Source organism: Macaca thibetana, chromosome 3, assembly GCF_024542745.1.
Source record: "Macaca thibetana thibetana isolate TM-01 chromosome 3, ASM2454274v1, whole genome shotgun sequence".
Taxonomy (NCBI): domain Eukaryota; kingdom Metazoa; phylum Chordata; class Mammalia; order Primates; family Cercopithecidae; genus Macaca; species Macaca thibetana.
This window is the reverse complement of record NC_065580.1, coordinates 222324-242665: the sequence shown is the minus strand read 5'-3', so window position 1 is coordinate 242665 and position 20342 is coordinate 222324. Positions and strand designations below refer to the sequence as shown.

General features: G+C 48.4%; 1 protein-coding gene across 1 annotated transcript in view; it reads right to left on the bottom strand.

Annotated features, from left to right (window-relative positions):
- The window catches only part of VIPR2 (vasoactive intestinal peptide receptor 2), a 116008-nt gene that overhangs the window by 77513 nt on the left and 18153 nt on the right, over window positions 1-20342 (bottom strand). The window lies entirely within an intron of this gene.

The following is a 20342-nucleotide window of genomic DNA, read 5'->3' as shown; positions in this document are numbered from 1 at the left end:
CATGGGGAACACACGGCTTTGGTGTGAACACAGGAGTGTTTTACTTTCAAGAATACAGAAATGTCTCTGAAAAGTTGGCCATGAACTAAGTTTTGCAGATGAAAATAGTTTCTAAATACTTTCAATAAAAGTGAAAATATATTTATTATAAAATAAAATTACATACCAATACTTGAGTAAGTACATAAATTCATATTACATTAATGTTAACATATTTAAAGAAAATGTTGATTTTCTTTTAAAATGTTCAAAACAAGTGATCAAATACAAATGCATCACTAGAAACTCCAGATGTGCCTCAGGCCCACCAGGTATGAGCGCCCGTGTAAGGCTGCTTAGAGTCTAAGTAGTAGAGTTATTTAAGTGCTAAGTTCATAAACCAAGCACCTCTAACTCTGGTGTGTAGGGCAGGTGGTGGAGAGGTGTCAGGATGCGGTTCCTAGCCAAGAGTGAACAAGGTGGAGAGGAAAATGAAGATGTCTAGGCCTCTAAGTGAAGACTCTGCATGTGATCAGCCAAGTTCTGTCCATCTCCTATAAAACAGCAAGCTCTGGCAGTTTTGTGGCTGGTTATTTTGAAGATTCAGCTTTTTACCACAAAATGACAAATTTCTGCCTCGATGATAGTAATGGCTGGGTGCAGTGGCTCACGCCTGTAATCCCAGCACGTTGGGAGGCCGAGGTTGGTGGATCATTTGAGGTCAGGAGTGCGAGACCAGCCTGGCCAACATGGTGAAACCCTGTCTCTACTGAAAATACAAAAATTAGCTGGTTGTGGTGGTACATGCCTGTAATCCCAGCTACTCGGGAGGCTAAGGGAGGAGAATTGCTTGAACCCAGTAGGCAGAGGTCGCAGCGAGCCGAGATTGCACCATTGCACTCCAGCTTGGGTGACAAAGCAAAACTCAGTCACACAAAAACAAAGTAATAATTATATGATATTGCTATTTTAAAACAATGGGCTGGGTGCGGTGACTCATGTTTGTAATCTCAACACTTTGGCAGGCTGAGGCAGGATGATCCCTTGAGCCCAAGACCTCAAGACCAGCATGGGCAACATAGTGAGACCCCATCTCTACAGAAAATATTTAAAAATTCGCTGGAGGTAACAGAGCATGCCTATAGTCCCAGCTACTTGGGAGGCTGAAGTGGGAGGATCACTTGAGCCTGAGAGGTCGAGGTTGCAGTGAGTAAAGATCATGCCACTACACTCCAGCCCAAGTGACAGAGCAAGACCTTGCTTCAATAAATACACAATAAATAAGATAATATATAATAAGATAACTAATACATAATATAAATTATAATGCAATAATTATATATTGTATAATACTAATTGCTGCTTTAAATTGCAACAGAGATACTAAATTCATACCACATCAAACTGTCTTTGCATTACAGTAGGATTTGATTCAAATGTCTAGGGCTTGTCATCTGATCCCTTCAATGTCTAGGTAAAGCCTTCCGTTCATTTGTTCCTTTATTGAACCGCACGTGAGGGAACAGAGCTCGAAGCTGTCAGGATGTGAGGACGTGGACTGGAGGGTGTCAGGACCCCGAGGCTGAGCTAGCAGCCGGAAGTGCAGCCGGAAGTGCAGCGGGAAGCGCAGCCACAGTGCGGGGGCGCACGCGTGGCACAGGCTGCAACCTCCCGGCAACAGCCGCCAGGAGGGAATGTAGGAGTTTCTCCCTCAGCTTCTCAGCCTCACGGAAAGGACACCCAAAAATTTGAAAGGGCAGCACCAAGAGATGTCCCTACGGCCTTCCAGACAGAAGCAACTGTGTTAAACAGCCAGGCAGAGCACGGGGAGGTGCGAGAGACAGGCCATCGGTGTCCCCCGCACTGGCACGGGCGGAGGACGCTGCAGGGAACCGCGTCCAGGTGGAGTCCCGGGCTCTGAGACTGCAGCCTCCTGGAGGCTGGGCCACGCACCTACCTGGGACCGGCCCGGCCGAGAACCCCGACTGTGAGGAGGAGGCTCATGGGGCCTACCTGGGACTGGACCCCGCCGAGAGCCCCGACTGTGAGGAGGAGGCTCACAGCGCCTACCTGGGACCGGCGCGGCCGAGAGCCCTGACTGTGAGGAGGAGGCTCACAGCGCCTACCTGGGACCGGCGCGGCCGAGAGCCCTGACTGTGAGGAGGAGGCTCACAGCGCCTGCCTGGGACTGGCTCTGTCTGTGAGGAGGCGGCTCAAGGGACCTACCTGGGACCGGATCTCGACTGTGAGGAGGAGACTCACGGCACCTTCCTGGAGCCAGATCCCCGCCCGAGGACCCCGACTGTGTGAGCAGGCGGCTTACAGTGCCTGCCTGGGGCCAGACCCCAGCCCGAGGATCCCATCTGGGCAAGGAGGGGGACTCCAGAGGGAGTGGCTCTAGGAGACAAAAATGGAACCCTGAGACCACCTCATGAGTGCAGTGTCTTGAGAGTGTTTTGCTGTTGCTGTTCTGGCCCGAGGTTTGATGCCTAATTATTTACAGGTAGGTGAAAAACCCAGCAACAGAAAAACGAGGAAAAGCATAAAGTTCTGAAGAAAGGAAATGCGGAATATTATGTGGCTCAACTGTGATGGCAATAATGTACACCAGCAATGTGAGGTGAGTCCATCAGGAGGCTGGCGGGATGATAAATTATGCTTGGGTGATGAGAACGGCACAGGAGAGAGAGATCTTTATTCTTGTTAGAAATCTAATGGACACTGACGTAAATTGGGAGGAAGAAAGAAAAGAAACAGGAGCATAAGTATGTTGTTTAGAAATAAAATAAATACCAGAGAAGAGATGAAAGAGATGCTGCCATAGGGCTGAGAACTGGGGATGAGGAGGGGCTGAGGAGGGGCCAGAGACTATTATCTTTATTCAGCCTTGTAGTATCATTTGCCTTTTACAACTTTACAAATGCCCTGTTTGTTGAAAACTAGCATTTAAAGTGTATCATAATATTAAGATACCCATTTTTAAACGTTTACATTTTTAAGAAACATTGTGCAGGCCAAAGCAAAATAGCGCGTGAACAGGCCATCAATTCAGTGTCGGACATAAGTGATTCAAATTCAGCACAGCGAATTTGGGAGAGGCAGCGAAAATTCGGGAGAGGCAACAAGTCCTTCTGTAGGAGTGTGCGCGGAGTCACAGGATGGCATGGGAGGAGAAGGGGAGGCAGGCAGGGGACACCCCCGAGAGAAGCACAGCCACGTGGAGACGCCTGTTCGTTTGGAAAGCAGTGGGCAGCCGAGATTTCATGAAACAAAGAATTTGCGATGAAGGTAGTGAGAAACAAACAAAAGTGCTCAGATAAGGCAGTCAGGGAAATGGGACTTGTTAAGCTCTGGTGGCAACCTAGGTTTTCGAGATGGTGATCATAAAATCAAAGGTCGCTCTGAAAAGTGGAAAATGTTTGTATCAATAGACTCTGAAAAGTTACTTGGTGAAATTCAGTGACCATTTCTAACTTATTTAAAGCCCTAAATAAAAGAGTAAAGTAATGAGACTCCCTTAACATCACAGAGAATATTTGTTAAAAATAGCAAGCCCTAAGCCAGGCACCGTGGTAAGTGCCTGCAGTCCCAGCCACCCAGGAGGCTGAGGCAGGAGGATCGCTTGAGCCCAGGAGCTTGAGTTCAGCCTGGGTGACTGAGTGAGGCCCTGTCTCAAAGAAAAGAAAAGAGGAAAGAAAAAAAAAAAAAAGAGAGAGGGTGAGAGAGAAAGGAAGAAGAAGGGAGGGAAGGGGAGGGAAGAAGAAAGAGAAAGAAAGAAAGAGCAAATATTAGACATGTTTAAACACAATTGTACAACTGAGGAGCCAGGTTGGGTACTTGCAATCCATTATTCAACAGTGTGTTGTAAGTTTCAGCTAAAACAGCAGATAAAAGAAAATGAACTAAGAGGTACAAACTGGTAAAAAAGTAGAGAAAAAACCCTAGAACTGTACTTTCTGTATGGCAACCACTAGTCTCACATGGCCATTTAAATGAAAGCTAATTAAAATGAGATGCAGTTGAAGGTTTGGTTCCTCAGTTGCACCCTCCACATTTGAATGTTCCACAGCGGAACATGGCTGGTAGCCATCACACCGGCATTTCCACTACCATGGGAAATTCTACTCGAAAGCACTGTCTAGGGTCAGAGTTAGACAAATGCAACACAAACCCAGCAAACCTGTCTCACAAATCAGGAAGCAAAGAGAGAGAGAAAAGAGCAATGAAACCCTTTGGCTCGCACACCAAGGCAGAAGCTCAGAGGAGCCGCTTCTCTGGGTCATTGGTCTTCAGCTAAAATGTCCCACATAAATAATCCAAAACACTTATGAATCAATATAAATGATAAAGTTGTTTCACTTATCACCCCAATTTTCGTCTTTCAAAACTTGGCAGAGGGGTAGAGAAGGAGCCTCCTCTGATCTCAGCAGCCTCTCACCTGAAGTGATGACCAGGGCCTCGCGGGCAAGCCTGGCTGAAACAGGACTGCAGTCTGTCTGCTTTGGGCATCTCACCTTAATTAAAACACAGCAAAGTGTCACCACTAGTGCTTAGAATGCGTCACCAAAGCCCCTGAGCTCAGGCTTGCTGGCTGGGTCGCCCCTTTGCCTTTTCAGATCGTGCCCCTGACGTGCTGCCTGCAACCTCCAAGGTCAGGGTGCTGGGACTGGAGGAACTCAGGCTGGCAAAGCTGGTGTCCGAACTGCCCCACACCCTATAGCTGCCCTTCTTACCTCCGATTCTGCTGCTGCTTCCATTCTTTCCTGAGCACACAAGTCAGCTTCCTGGGGCCACGTGCTTCCTTTCATATACCAGCTTAGGCTGCGTTTAGCTAAGTAATCAGGCAGCAGGTGTGAGGCATCAATTCGTTTGTAAACAGCAAGATCTCCCAGGGCTGCTGTGAGCTCCTCCCATCCCATGCACACCAGCTCCACCCACTGGAGATGGGGTCTTGTCCCTACCCTGCTGTGTGGCCCCATGACCTGTGCTGACCACTCGGACTGACAGGCTCTGCTCCCTTCTGGAAGGTGGTCATCATGGAAGGGTCGGAGCCGTTGGTGGGAGCCCCAGTTGGAGAGGCTGCAGGGAGAAGGGAGGCTTAGGCACCTGCTGAATGTAGGGAAGGAACAGCTTGGGTGACGTGGGCAGAACCTTCTGGGCCAACCTCAGAGCCTTGGGAGGAGCCAACTACTAATTTTGAAGCCAAGTTTCAGGAGATTTGTGCCATAGCCACACGTAACCGGGAGCAAATCTTCCTGGGAAGTACACAGCTGGTGGAGTAGAGTCACATGGGCCCTCCAGAGGGCCCCGCAGTGGGTTGGCACCAGCATGGTCAGTGCCCGCATGGTCAATGCGTTCAGGGAAGCAAGTGGGCCGAGTGGGCAGTGACCGATGGTCAGTCACAGGGGCCGGTCAGGGGGCTGGAAGCTTTCAGGCCATGAATGACTTCTCGATGTCGACTGGCAGTGGTGGCTTCCTAACTTTTTGCTTGAAAATCAGCTTAGTCTCCTAAAAAAGACACTGTAGACTGAGTGGTTCCGAAAAACTGACCCTGCGACGGTGCAGCCTTCTGACTTTTCTGAGGCTTCACAGCATCTTCAACGAAATACACCGGCTTTGGGAAAGGCTGCTGCAAGAACAGGTTCTTACCAGTATGCTGGGAATTCCTCCAGGTGGAATTCTGAGGGACACAGCAGTAACTCAGTTATGTGACACTTTCCAGCCAAAGGGGAGAGTGCACCCAGTGGGGAGGAACCTACAGGAACCTGCAGTCCTGTCATATCAAAGACGCTGCCTTCTCTGCAGAGACTCCCTAGGAAGTCCTGGCTCTTACAGATGACGTTACAGGTGTTACTTTGAGTTCTGGATTTGGATTTATTTTCTCATTATTTCAATTTCAATGACAGAAACATCAATTAAATTTCAAGGGACTCTCACGACATGCTCCCCCTTACCTAGGAAATGACTTTTACATATATTCCATTTTGTCCTCCCAGCAACTCCCTGAAGAAGGCGAGAGCCCCAGTGTGATTGTCCCCTTTGTATGGCCTGTGAACAGACAGGATAACAGTGAGCACATCACACATGGTGCCGCACCACGCAAAGGCAATGCAGGGCGTCACATTGGAGGTGGGGCTGCACCTGCTGACCTGAGTCATGGACACAGACGGGTGCAACTCCAGTTGTCACCTACACCATGCTTGCCATGCAGCTTATGCTCTCTTTGGACAATGGGCAGCTCTGGGAGGTGGTGCCCTAGATCTTCTCATGGTTCCCCCACACCCTCCTTCCTTCTTCAGTCACCTGCCCCTACCCCACATGCAACTCCACAGAGGGTGGCAGCTGAGGGTGGGTGGCCCAGGAGGCCCGAGTCATGGGAGGCCCCACCCTACTGCTGTCATCAGTGACCACAAAGTGTCAGCAGGACTGGGAGGAGGGGCATGAGAGCTGAAGATGCTTCATCCCATCAGGAGTGGGGAGCAGTTCTAGGGAACAGCGAGTCAGAAAAGGAAAGCTGAGAAGCGAAGCCTCCTGAGACTGGCCATCGGCTCAGATCACAGCTTGCCTCCAACACATTGAGGAGCAAATAATTCGAATCACATCCTCCATTCAAGAAAGCTTGATTTATGTCTCAAGTGACAACAAATCTTCCTCCAGAATCTGGGCAGAGCAGGAAGTCCCAGCTGGTTCTCACGGGGAGCTCAGAGAGGCCGGGGGCATCACAGTCATCGAATACTCTCCTTGTACGGCAAATAACGGGCTGAAGGATGAGTCTCTCGCTTCCTGCAGGGGGCTGCTGAAGTCCTTGTGACCACTCCTTCCGAAAGTGGGTGTTTAAATACCTTCCCAGCCTCATGTCTGAGTGGCTGAGTTCTCTGCAATCCTCACCGCTTCTGCCCCAAACGGTAACAGTCAGGATTCTTCCTGGAGATAGCCGTGAGGAAAAGGCCCGCAGGAGGAACTCTGATTGCCTGGTTGTGATGGAGTGTGCTGCTGGATACCATTTTCTGTGTCTCAAGGAGCTGCATGTGAAAGCAGTCAGCCTGGTCCATCTCAGGGAATGAGCTTAAAACACGGGTCCCGATGAGCAAGACCAAGGTGGGAGAACAGCATCCACCTCCCCTGCCTCCTGATCCAGCCTCTTCTTGTGCAGTGCTTCCAGCTTCAGTGGGTGTTTACGGTGAATGAGATGGAGGGGAAGGAAGAGAGAAATGGAAACGTAGCTGTCATTCAATGGCAGGCGTGAACCGGGCTCCACTGGCCCCTCTCTTCCAGCCCAGACAGAGATGCATGATCAGGTCCAAGTTCTTTCATTATAGAAAGTGACTTTTCTTCTTACCTTAAGAGAAACCAGAAAAACAGTCCTTCTTGTACTGTGGTGATTCTTTGTATAAGATCTGCTGTGACCAGAACAACATGGTATTTTGGTCTGGGGTGGTTCAGTCCAGACTCATATTAAACATCCCTGAATGGGAAAACAATTTTGTGTTTTTCTCACTGTATTTGTCATTCTCCTCAGCTGTCTCTTAAATAAGGAGCAGCCTTCTACCAGGGAGAAGAGCAGGCAAGGATGCCTGGTGTGGAGGGTCGTCCAGGAGGCAGCAAAGCAAGGCTGGACGGTCCCCCGTGGAGTGCTCACCAAGGAGGGACTGCCCACCGCACCTGGACCCCTCCCAGGCCACGAAGGCGGGGATAGAGGGGGCCACCGCGAAGTCTCATCACACCAGGCTGCCCTGGGCCACCAGGATTCTTTTACAGGAAACAGCCTAGAACTTTTCATATCTAAGGTGACAGTACACATGCCTCACTTAAATATATCTTTAAGATTCCAAGCATTTTTCCAGATGTAAATTTTCAAATTAGGAAGGTAATCTCTGCCCGCTGGGAACATGTTCCAACACAACACAGCACAGGCAGAAGAGTGAAGGCCTCACGTCGGCGCCACTGAGTAGTAACAGGCTAGTGTGCAGCCTGGGCGGCAGGTGCAGCTGTGCAGGCTCCGTCTCTGCGTCCCACTGCAGCCATTTAGGACGGGTAAGAGGCTGGGCCTTGTCGCTTGTCACCTCCGTGAGCAGGTGCCTCTGTCCCTAGTATTTCTGGCTACTCTTTGAAAATTCATTTTCTAACCATCCTAGTTTAAGGTATGATTTGGTTTCCTTATTTAATACACTTAGCTCCAAACTTAAAACATTTGAGCTTAGATTTAAACAGGGGCCATCCAGCCCTACTTTGCTGCCTCCTGGCTGACCCTCTGCACCAGGCATCCTTGCCTGCTTTTTAAGTTTGGACTTAAACATTAAAGTTTGGAGCTAAACATATTAAATAAGCTTTGGGGCAGAAACCTGCATGGGAAGAGGGGAGGCCTCTCCTTCCTACGCCCAGGGTGTGAGGGGCTGGAGGGGAGGGTGGGAGACTGCCCCTGACCTGCTCCAGAGGCCTGGGTGGTCACCTCCCTCCCTCCCTCCCTCCCTCCAGGCTGCTGTTCTGATTCCTCCTTCCTTGTCCTGCTGGGCAGACTCTGACACAGCCCCAGGCCAGCTCCTTCTGAACGAGGCGTCTCCCAGGGCTCCATTTACCTAGGAGAGGTTTTCCTTCCAGTCCTCTCTCTCCACAGGGGACGGGGGAGAGGCACGGCATTCCGAGGGCAGAGGTAACTATCAGGACACCACTTCTGAGTCCAGCAACGTCAGGGACTTGCTTGGGAAAAGGACCTCCCTGCTTAGGGTCATAATGAATCTGAGACCCCAGGAGTTCATTTTGACACACTGTTACACATGCTTAGGTACACGTGCATGGGATACACAGAAGTTATGTATGATTTCTTTTTACAAAAATATGATATTATACATGTGGAAATCTTCCTTGCTTTCCCACTTAATATATCATGCATATTTTTCATGTTATTCATGTAGAATGCCATCATTTTTAATGGCTGTATAACATTCCACAGTACAACCATAACACAGTTAAATGCCCCATTTGTAATCCTCAATATCCACAATGTTTATGATACAAACAAATGGCAATGAAATAATTGTCTGATAGGAAATCTAGTTATTCAGTATTTAATAAGGGCCAAAAATGCTTGAAGTTTTATCCTGTCCTTTTAAAAGGAATTATGGTTCTTTCCCAGTCAATGAAGAAAAGCCCTTCTTTACTGCAAATGCTCATTAATGATGTGTAGAGAATTATTAGAATTGGAGAAGTCAACATGGTTTAACCTCCAAAGACAACTGATTGGATATGAATCATTGACAGATACGGAAGCCAAGACGTGACAAGTTGTTGAACCAGAGCTTAGACCACTGTGCTGGCAACTTCACAGGTGATCCTCCAGCCCCCCTTTGACTCCCTATGAAGGGAAAGAGATGCTTTTATGCGTGGAGTTCTGGAGGTCACTTCCTAACCAGGTGACAAAGAGCATAATAGGAGGTCAAGGGGCACGACGGATGGCAGGATCGTGAGGTCAAGGGGCATGACGGGCAGCAGGACTGCACACTCGGAGATGCACCGGCAGGCTCACAGTGTCCCCAGACGTCTTCCTCCCGAAAGCCTTGGACCTGAATCTAATCAAGCCTTTAGCATCAAATTCTAGTTCAAAGGAACCACAGGGAACAGAGGAAGAATTCAACACCAAAAGGAAATGCTGAGGCAGAATGTGAGCTGGTTAGGGGACAGACCTGCCTGTTAAAACGCCTCCATTGTCAGGAGCCTCGGGCATGGTTTCCCAAAATATGCCCTCTAGAGTCTGTAAACACAGTGGGACCAAATGCAGCAAAATGTTGCCGAATCCAGGCCATGGAATGTGAGTATTCCACATACTCTTCTAACACCACGATTATATAAACTTTCAAACATTCAGAACGGAGCCAGCATTACTGTTGGAAAAATGCTCGTTAAGGTGAGAACGAAGACCAGGGTTCCTTTACCTGCAGAGTCCTGTCTGGCTCTGGAAAAGCAGGAGCTCACGGAATCCTGAGCCCTCGAGTGAGCAAGGCACCTGGGGGGCTGTGATGGGAAGCTGCTGGCTCATCCAGCAGAGCTAGCCCGAGGTCATGCACCAAAGGCTACAAAAACAGAACTGAGGTGGTGCCTGGCTGGTGGCAGAGATGAGGCTCCAGGGGCAAGTGTGCTCCCACCGGCATCTCTCTTTGGGGTCTGGAAGTCATCTCCTGAACCACTGCTCTCTTGCTTCTGCGGAGCTCACCTGCTCTCCCGGGAAGAGACTGAACTGGATAAAAATAGGCCCGGCAACAAAGGAGAGTGAATGCTGTCACCTCACTTTCTGCCATTGGGTGGGTCCGGAGGGTGCTGGCTGTGTTTCTGAGTCCCTGAAACGATTGTGAAAGCACAGGTCACGTAAAGGTGCAGGGCACACCTGTGAGCCTTTGTGCCTTCTCTGGAAAGACAGCTGCTGAGCAAGGAGGTTTCCATCTGAGCTCTAAAATGCAGATGTAACGGAGTTTCTAGAAAAAACAATTATCTTCATTTTGGCCATCAAAGTCATTGATCCTCTACACCTATTATCAGTTTAAAGGACTAACAGCTTGATGGAATGATTCACCAGTTGAGGTGGGAAAATCTTTTTTTTAACTTTTATTTTAGGTTCTGGGGTACATGTCCAGATTTGTTATACAGGTAAACTCGTGTCATGGGAGTTTGTTGTACAGACTGTTTCATTGCCCAGGTATTAAACCCAGTATTCAGTAGTTATCTTTTCTGCTCCTCTCCCTCCAACTGGGGGAAGACCCCAGTGTTGACCGGGCACGGTGGCTCACACCTGTAATCCCAGTACTTTGGGAGGCCAAAGTGGGCAGATCACAAGGTCAAGAGATTGAGACCATCCTGGCTAACATGGTGAAACCCTGTCTGTCTCTACTAAAAATACAAAAATTAGCTGGGTGTGGTGGTATGCACTTGTGGTCCCAGCTACTCAGGAGGCTGAGGCAGGAGAACCGCTTGAACCCGGGAGGCAGAAGTTGCAGTGAGCCAAGGTCGCACCACTGCACTCCAGCCTGGCGACAGAGCAAGACTCTGTAAAAAAGAAAAAAAAAAAAGAAAAAGAAGAAGAAGAAGAAGACCCCAGTGTCTGTTTCCTTCTTTGTGTTCATGAGTTCTCATCATTTAGCTCCCACTTATAAGTGATAATGTGTAGTATTTGGTTTTCTGTTCCTGCGTTAGTTTGCTAAGCAAAATGGCCTCTAGCTCCATCTATGTTCCTACAAAAGACATGACCTGGTTCTTTTTTATGGCTGCATAGTATTCCATGGTGTATATGTACCACACTTTCTTTGTCCGGTCTGTTACCGATCAGCGTTAAGATTGATTTCATGTCTTTGCTATTGTGAATGGAGCTGCAGTGAACATTCATGTGTATGTGTCTTTATGGTAGAATGATTTATATTCCTCTTCATATATACCCTGTAATGGGATTGCTGGGTCAAATGGTAGTTCTGTTTTTACGTCTTTGAGGAATTGCCAGTCTTCCACAATGGTTGAACTAATTTACACTCCCTCCAACAGTGTATATGTATTCCCTTTTCTCTGCAATCTTGCCAGCATCTGTTATTTTTTTACTTTTTAGCAATAGCCATTCTGACTGGTGTGAGATGGTATCTCATTATGGTATGGATTTGCATTTCTCTAATGATCAGTGATGTTGACCTTTTTCCCATATGCTTGTTGGTTGCATGTATGTTTTCTTTTGAAAAATGTCTGTTCATGTCCTTTGCCCACTCTTTAATGAGTTGTTTTTCTCTTGTAAATTTGTTTGAGTTTCTTATAGATGCTGGATATTAGACCTTTGTCAGGTGCATAGTTGCAAATGTTCTCTCCCATTCTGGAGGTTGTCTGTTTACTCTGTTGATAGTTTCTTTTGCTGTGCAGAAGCTCTTTAGTTTAATTAGACTCCATTTGTCAATTTTTGCTTTTGTTGCAATTGCTTTTGGTGTCTTTGTTATGAAATCTTTTTCCATTCCTGTGTTCAGGATGCTATTGCCTAGGTTGTCTTCCAGGTCTTTTAATAGTTTGGGGTTTTACATTTAAGTCTTTAACCATCTTGAGTTGATTTTTGTATATGGTGTAAGGAATGAGTCCAGCTTCAGTCTTCTACATATGACTAGCCAGTTATCCCAGCACCATTTATTGAATAGGAAGTCTTTTCCCTATTGCTTATTTTTGTCAGGCTTGTTGAAGATCAGATGGTAATAGGTGTGCAGCCTTATTTCTGGGTTCTCTACTCTGTTCCATTGGTTTATGTGCCTGTTTTTCTACCACTACCATGCTGTTTTGGTTATGGTAGCCCTGTAGTATAGTTTCAGGTAGGGTAATGTGATGCCTCCAGCTTTCTTCTTTTTGCTTAGGATTGCCTTAGCTATGTGGGCTCTTTTTTGGTTCCATATGAATTTTAAAATAGTTTTTTTCTAGTTCTGTGAAGAATGCCGTTAGTAGTTTGATAGGAATAGCACTGAATCTATAAATTGCTTTGGGCAGTATGGCCATTTTAATGATATTGATTCTTTCTATCCATGAGCAGGGAAGGTTTTTCCATTTGTTTGTATCATCTCTGATTTATTTGAGCAATGTTTTATAATTCTCACTGTAGAGATCTTTCACCTCCCTGGTTAGCTGTATTTCTAAGTATTTTATTCTTTTTGTGGCAATTGTGAATGGGACTGCCTTCCTGATTTGGCTCTTAGTTTGGCTGTTGTTGGTGTATAGAAATGCTAGTGATTTCTGTTCATGGATTTTGTATCCTAAAACTTTGCTGAAGTGGTTTATCAGCTGAAGGAGCTTTTGGGCTGAGACTATAGGGTTTTCTAGATGTAGAATCATGTCGTCTGCAAACGGGGATACGTTGACTTCCTCTCTTCCTATTTGGATGCACTTTATTTTTTTCTCTTGCCTGACTGCCCTGGCTAGGACTTCCAATAGCATGTTGAATAGGAGTGATGAGAGAGGGCATCTGAAAATCATTTTTTAAAAAATGCTTTGTCCTCTGTGAACCATGGCCATTTGCTCTGACCTGAATCATCCCAGACCAAACAAACTGACCCCTACTTGCTGATCTTGCAAAGCCAATTGGCATCCATGCCTACGGGGAGGACACAGTCTTTCCTGCAGTGTAAGATGTTCTTGGCCAGTCCGCAGGGTCCCTGAGTGAGGAGGACACGTGGAACTGTGGTTCTTTCCTCACTTTAGACTGGACCAGTGGGTGCCCAGGACTGGAAAGGCCACAGAGCTGGTCCAAGGCAGCCTGACCCTCTGGTTACTCTCAGAGTCTCGGAAATCAGCCCCTCCTGCAGCAGCTGTCCACCTCAGTTCACCACCAAATTATCTAGTATATTCTAGGGCCAGAATCTGGCTACTTGTGATTTCTATCCCCAGCTCTAGTTCTGCTTTCTGGAGCCTTCAAGGGGCCACTGCAGTTATGATTGGCAGCAGTTTAGCATGATTTCTATCCCTGCCTTACTTTGACTTTCTGCTTAGAGACCCTTCAAAATAACACCATTCCTGGACACCTGGCATCAGCCTGGGCACTCAGGGTCATCATTTCCCAGCCACCCAGCTGACCATGCAGAGCAAAGGCCCCACGGTGTCCATCTTCAGAGCTCAGGGGCTCATAGTTGAGAGGTGGACGTTTCCTCGGAGCCACTGCCAGCATCCCTGCCCACCTCTTCAGGGAGCAGTCGTACAGAGACCCTCAGTGTTCTAGTAGCTCCATTCCAGGACCTTCTTGTCTTAGTGTTTACGGTTAAACAAAGCTCCAGAGTGAAGCTGATGAAACAATGCAGGAAGCTGGATGCGACACCACCCAGGTCCAGATTTCACAAACCTGTGGAACGTGAACTTGAGGGCTCTCGTAAACAAACCTTCCCTGCATCTGGAGATTCTGAAACGGTGGCCCACACTGCCAGACTCCTGAAATCTCCCTGTCAGTGAATGCTGCCTGTGCAGGTGGCCAATTACAAAATATCTTGTTACTCTCAGTCCTACAGGATCTCAGTTATTCTAACACAAACAGTGATTATACAAATCTACCAAATGAAGGCTTCTGTCTTTCTTTTTGTTCTGAGGATGCATGTTTACATATTTGTTCTTAAAATATTTGCAAGTGATATGAGGGCTACATCTATGCATTCGCTAAGCTGGGTATGATGCCAAATGCCATTTTAGAAATGCTGCAATTAAGAACGATGACAATAATTGCTTTTGGCAGAAATAGAGAGGGAAGAGCCTTTGGAGGGAAATACCCAAAGCAATTACCTGTCAAAACTAATAAAAGGGGCATGCCCTGGAATGCACGGAGCACAGAAATGAGAATGTACTCTTCTCAGGAGACAATTGGCAGAGGTGTGAGATGGCCACACGCTGGGAAGGGCATTAGCTGCAGCCGAGAACTGAGGGACTAACTGCAGAGATAATCTGAGAAGGGGCTCTGGGCACGACAGTAACCCTACCGTCCACAGAGGCAGAAACCAGGCAATACACCGTCCAACCAGCAGACTGCTCTTGATGATCCAGCACGGTTTTCAGGTAAGTTTCTTCTACTTGGTAGTAACGAGCATTCATTTCTCCAGCAAACGTTTACTGAACATCTGCTGCACTGCCATGCACTGTACTATGGGCGGGATCACCTGCCACTGTGCAGGGCTCCCTGACCAGGGCTTTTCTTGCCAGAAAGGATGGTAAAGCTTAACCCTGCAAACACAGCCTTGATGTGGAAATTTGCTCCTAACATCCCCCTGGCTGGCAAGAGTCGGCTTCTGGTCCCTGAGAGAAACAGCTAAGACAGGAGGAGACAATGCCCCACAGCACAGCGTGGCCTCCAAATGTGTTTAGAATGCTGCAGAGGACATTTTACAGCAAGCCGGGTTTTTTTCAGACGACTCAGATACGCTGACATTCTGTCTAATTAGTGCGCGGCACACATCCCACCCTCAACAGCCTGATGGTGAACTACAGACTGTGTCGGGAAACGCCATCTCCTGGGACACCGCCCTTAGGTGGCACCTGGAAATTGGATCACAGCAGAATTCTGAATTTCAGAAACAGCGGTTTGATTCTGGGTTGGGGTTCAGGTGGATTCCACAGGCGGGGGCCACATTCTGGTACCTGAACAAACATTAAACCCACGACTCCAAATCCAGAAATAACCAAAACTATTAAATGAACAAGAAGATTTTTCAAAGTAACGTATATAGGTCCAGACAGAACCTATGCATTTTTAAGAATGTGCTGAATCCAATACAACCCAAACATCCAAGTATGCTCCAAATGGAGCCTGAGTCAGTCCAATCCATGTGGTTGGGATCCCTGCTCAGCCATCTCTGCCTAAAGAGAAAGAATCATTGCAAATGCCTCAGAGGTGGGAGTCTCTCCCACACCTGCAGGGTCCTTGGGGCCCTCAGCTTCACACTGACAGCGGCACTGAGTAAACGCATGTGGGCATCAGGAAAACGGATGTGTGTGCTAATTCGTCTGCAAAATGCCTGAACTCTTCCCCTTCCAGATGTTTGCTGTTATTACCTTCATGGACAGCCAGTGTTTCCTTCCATGTCAAATATTCTCAAACCCTTCCCCCGAACTCCTGCCATGGCTCGGGATGCTGCTGGGGCCACAGGGGCTTAGGGCTGGGACCACACGAGACCTGCCTTAGGGTGAACATTCAAGGCCTCAAAGCATGGGGAGTCCTGCTGTGCTATTCCAAGGACAATCTTCCATAGATGTATGACCAGGACTTGCGTCTCCTCCCGGGTCATCCGAGAACACACATCCACAGCGCCAGGACAAATCGCCCACCTCCGCCTTGCAGCAAGGCCTGACCATGGGTCTCAGCATTGGGACTTGTGTCTCTTCCCGGGTCATCCCAGAACACACATCCACAGTGCCAGGACAAAACCGCCCGCCCCCACCTTGCAACAGGGCCTGACCATGGGTCTCAGCAGGAATGGAGCCAGGTGAGGACACCTGGTACTGGTCTCTCCTTCAGGCTCCTGCTGCCTCTGCCCCCGCGGGACCTGACGGGGATGAGGGGACACCATCCCAGCTTAGTCAGGGCCAGCAGCTGTGCCCAGGGGCCACAGAACAGCCGCCCGTGGTGTGGGACAGCTGCTGGGCCCTGGGACGTCTGCCTCATCCACACCCTGGGACCCAGCTCTCATGACCTCACAGTCCCATCCTCTCCCAACCCCTGACCACCCTGGAGCAGTTCTGAGCCTGCAGTGGTCTCCTCATGCCCCCAGGCACCTGTTGGCACCAGAACCCACCTTCTGTCCCCCAGATGACTGAGGTCCTAACAACTGTGCAAAAACCTCTGCGCACCCCTGGCCACTCCCCTCCTGCCTCGGGCCTCCCACCTGCGTGCTGGGACCCCTTCACCCTCTCTCCAGCAGCCTTGGCAGTCCCCACCAGAGGCACTTTCCTCGCCTCTGACCCCCCTTCTTTACTCTCCCTGAAATTTCAGGAGGAGATCCCCTGCCGTCCTGCAGCCTGGGTCCTGCCCTGAGGCCTGGCTCTGGCTCCACTGATCCTTGGAGGTGGCTCCTGGAGCTGCCCTTCCCACACTTACCACAAGGGCATCTCCGTCTCCCACCTGGAGGAACTCGATCAATGAGCTTCCTCATTTCCAGGAATGCCCTAATTCCTTCCAGAAATGACTGCTCCATGGACCTTCCTGAAACACAGCTCACACGCAAACCCCACTTCTCAGGAGCCTTCAGTGCTCTCAGCTCTGCAGGTTGGGCACGCTGACCGCTCTTCTCCCTCAACCGCTCCCTCCTTCCCTCCCTGCAGCTGAGCTCAGGCCTGACACAGGCTTCTTCCACCTGCTGCACACCAAAGCCCACCACCCTTCAAGCTCCAGGGCAAAGCCAGTCCGAGCCCTGGTGTAAATGCACCCCCTCCCTCCTGTGAGCTCCCACAGCACATTTTGGTGCCAGGAGACAGTGGTCTTGGGGGCGACGGCATGTCCGTCTGCAGCTGTAAGAAGAACCCCTGTCACCACCCACCTGCGGGGGACAGGGCCAGGTAACCAGCTTCACACTCCGTCCCCTCAAACTGGCCTCTGTCCTCCCCTCTTGAAACTACCTTCACAAAAATTATAACAGTGAGAAAATGATGGCAGTGAAAGAGACCTGATTTAACCACCCCCTATCTTGCCTTTAGATGCCCTCAATTATTCCTGGGCTTAGGTCAAGCTAACTTCAGGAGACTTCTAGGTTATGGTTTAAGTGATAAGAGCCCTTCCCCCAAACTCAACCATCTTTGTAAGGCTAATGAGAGACCACCGGGCTAGGGGGAGGACAGCAGCCTGAATTCCGCTAAGGCACAGATATAAATGATTGCCAGTCGTTATTCTGGAAGTCACAAGATATGCAACCTCCCCAATTAACCCTGCAGATGACTTCGCTATTGTGGAACGTAAGATTGGCCTTTTGAGATGTCTTTTCAGGGTTTCTGCATGTCTGACACCATGGCTCCACCTGAACTGGACAACCACTCCTGTAGCCTCACCCAGAAGTGATTCAGCCCACGGAGGACCATTTCCCACGCCCCTATGATGGCACCCCAGCCAATCAGCAGCAAGCACCATTGCCTAGCGCCCCCATCCCCAAACTACCTTTGAAAAACCCTAGTCTCTGAGCCTTTGATGAGGTTGATTTGAGTAACAACTTGGTCTCCCACATGGCGTGGCCAGCATCACATCAATTAAATTCTTTCTTTACTGCAATGCTGTGTATTGATTGATCTTGCTTGTGCAGTGGGCAGGAAGAACCCAGCGGGTGGTTACATTCTGCACTGGCAAGGAAAGAGCTACAGGTAAGTTACAGATCCTTTAAAAAGCTCTGTTAATAATCTCCTGGGAGGGGAGGAAGGTTGCCTTGAAATTAACTGTCAATTCTGAGCCACAGAAGCATGACCAATGGCAGGATACTTAAGCGGCTGCAGACATCTCAGCATGCTCTGGATGTGGCATCCAAGGCCCAGCATGGCAGTCTCCTCTTCCAGACAGAACACGCTGCCTCCGCCCAGTTCATCTACATGCAGAAACGGAGAGAATGGGGTGGTCTGTGCCAGGGGTGTGATAGGGGAGACTCTAGCCAGTGGAACGAGGAGGGGTCATCAAATCTTAGAAAGAAGAACATGGGGCCCTGCCCTCAAACTTCAGAGAATCGACATAGACCAGAGAAGAGAAAATGCTGATTTCACACAGTGGATGGTGAATAAATGGAAAACCTTATCTCCAGTGTAAAGGCAAACACAAAACTCTCAGGACCCTCAAACTCTTTATGCCAAAGGGAAAGTTGAGGATGGAGGCCAAGTTCATTTCACACTGATCGTGCCAATTACAAGCTTGTCTTCCCAGGTTCAGAATGACAAGATGAGATCAGCCATTTCCTCCACCTACCCAAGATACCTGCAAAACTGATGCTTCCTTTACCCCCTTTCTTTCTTCAAAAGTTCATCTGGTCTGATGTAAAATGCAGATTTACCAGGTACTAACTAAAGTCTCAGCGTGTGGCCATTTGCCTTACTACCTCCTCGCCCCTCTCCCCACAGGACTTTGCCCTTTAAGGACAAGTATAAATGCTAACCCTCCTGAAGACCTCTTCAGAAAAGATAGAGGTGTGTCTGTGACTCATGTTTTTTCTGGATGTGCTGTAAGACTGGCTTAATAAACCTCTTGAAACCTTCATTGAAATCCATGCCTCAGTCGCTGATTTTGGTTATCACCAGAGGTGGCTTAAGCTTCTCAAAGTCAAAATGGAGACAACACCTGAAAAATCCCTAAGCAGACACAACCAGTCACGTCTCATAAATTACCTCAACCTTGATTGATTTGCAAACATAAGGGACACTTAACCTGAGCCATTTCTTGTAAATTCCCATTTTAAAGAAGAATAGAACTTAAGCTTAACAACCAGAAGTAGCCAACAAACTTTTAATAACCATATCAATGAGGCACTTTCCAATGGGACAGAACAAATGAGGCAGCTGTGCAAGTGTAACCAAGCCAGCATTCTTTGCTTTACTTCTGTGTTCGTCTATTAAAAACCTCCCCCTCGCATTCCCTCAGGGGAGTTCCTGAACCACCTCGGGTTTGGAGCTGCCTGGTTCATGAACTGTTGCTTGCTCAAGTCAACTCTTTAAACATGTCACTGTGCCTCGGTTTACCTTTTTGACAGTCTGGTGTCAGAAGTGAGATCTGAAGGAGACCCTCGATGATCCCCAGGAGCAGTGAGTAACCAGGCATGGGCAGCCCCCAGGCCACTGCACTTACTGCTCTCCTGCTGCATTTGGTGGCCACAGGATGAGCCCCTCTAGGAGGTTGAGCTCCACAACTTGCATCCTGAGCTCTCTGACTCCATGGGAGCAGTTTTGTTCCAGAGCTCAGCCTGGGTCTGACAGGGACTGCACTGGAACCTGGATTGGGATCCAGAGTCAAACTGGGTGTTCTACAGGAACTGGCCTGGGTCTAGTTGGAGGCCTCAGGTAAGAAAAATGTGAGAAAAACAGGGAATTATAGGTTCATCAGAATCCATGGAGTCTGGGACTCCCCATCTGGAACTCCAGCTCATTTTATGTTCAGAAACTACAGACCCAGAACCCGTGGCTTTCTTGAGAAATGGGTGCAGCTCAGGAGGATGACTCAGAGTCACAGTGGCCACAGTGGGAAGTTTATTCCAGACTAAATCATTCACGTACTGGCACATTCAAGAGAAAGGAATCCTGAGTGCCTGCAAAACCACGCAATACATTTTTTGATTGGCATACAGACTGATTTTACACAGAATGACTCCAAAAACACAGCCTCCCTAGAAGAATCTCTACAACACTCGAACAAAACACTATTTTGAGTCTACTAACATTTGATTTCTTGCCTTTTCCATATGAAGATTCTGAAAACTTAACTTCCTTACAAATTAAATCCTCCACTGAGCCTGGGGCATCTGCAACAACTAACTCAGATTTTGGCCTTGCACACAACCCTGAGCTATTACAAAAGCAGCCACCTGAAGCTGAAGAGGAGGACTTGTCAACACACCAGTGTCTCCCGGCCACTCCCTAAACATGGCCTTCAGTCCCAATAAGGCTGACCCCGGACAACAGGCAACTATGCCCACAACTCCTCTCTGGAGAAAACTTAATGTCCTTTCTCCCTGCCTTAGAGATACTGAAATCTTTAAAATGCAGGCATCTGGGAAATGACTCATCAGAAGGGAGAAAAAATGGGAACACTGTAGAAAAAAACTGGCAAATGGAAAATCTTAAAGTCCTTTCCATATGTATTAACAAAAGACTTTGGCCATCCAAACAGGTAACTTTATCTGCCAAGAACACAATTTGGACTGACCACTGAG